Source organism: Bidens hawaiensis, unplaced genomic scaffold, assembly GCF_021521415.1.
Source record: "Bidens hawaiensis isolate Kalapana, Puna unplaced genomic scaffold, B.hawaiensis_p1.1 tig00001236_1, whole genome shotgun sequence".
In the NCBI taxonomy this organism is placed as follows: domain Eukaryota; kingdom Viridiplantae; phylum Streptophyta; class Magnoliopsida; order Asterales; family Asteraceae; genus Bidens; species Bidens hawaiensis.
In genome coordinates this window covers 3,832,892-3,833,429 of record NW_027491070.1, presented here as the reverse complement: position 1 = coordinate 3,833,429, position 538 = coordinate 3,832,892, and the positions used below count along the sequence as shown (strand labels likewise).

The following is a 538-nucleotide window of genomic DNA, read 5'->3' as shown; positions in this document are numbered from 1 at the left end:
CCTTGGGTTAGGGATGAGCATTTGCTACAACAATTGACATGAATCGTGTTTCGAGCATAAACATGCCATCTTTCAACATGAAAATTCTTGTGTAATTAGTCCAGTTAAACAACTATTCTATCTTTCATTACAAAAACTTAAATATAAAGAAGCTAGCCTATTATTATGTTAGCCTAATTAACATCTTTCGAGCTGCATGAAGTCATTAGAAGATATGTATACAGCTAAACCAACAATCCATTGTCGTCCAGCGGTTAGGATATCTGGCTTTCACCCAGGAGACCCGGGTTCGATTCCCGGCAATGGAACTTTTTTTTACTGGGTTATTGCACATGCCATAAATTTATCAAGTCTTATTACAAGTGCCCGATTAACATACTAGATTATATATTGTCATGAGTGTTTTAGATAATTTTTGTTTCTATATAGTATTTAAGTATTAAAGACGGCTATTATGGATGCCATGGTCCATCTAGTTAGATAATTTAAACCAAACCGCTGGGTTGGCTAGGTCGGTCAAAGCGGCCAAAACATTTAT

The 538-nt window shown here is 35.9% G+C and overlaps 1 non-coding gene across 1 annotated transcript; it reads left to right on the top strand.

Moving 5' to 3' along the window:
* The first annotated feature begins 236 nt into the window (after positions 1 to 236).
* Positions 237 to 308, top strand: TRNAE-UUC (transfer RNA glutamic acid (anticodon UUC)). The gene has a single exon. It is a non-coding gene; the product is annotated as a tRNA-Glu (tRNA).
* The last annotated feature ends 230 nt before the right edge of the window (positions 309 to 538 follow it).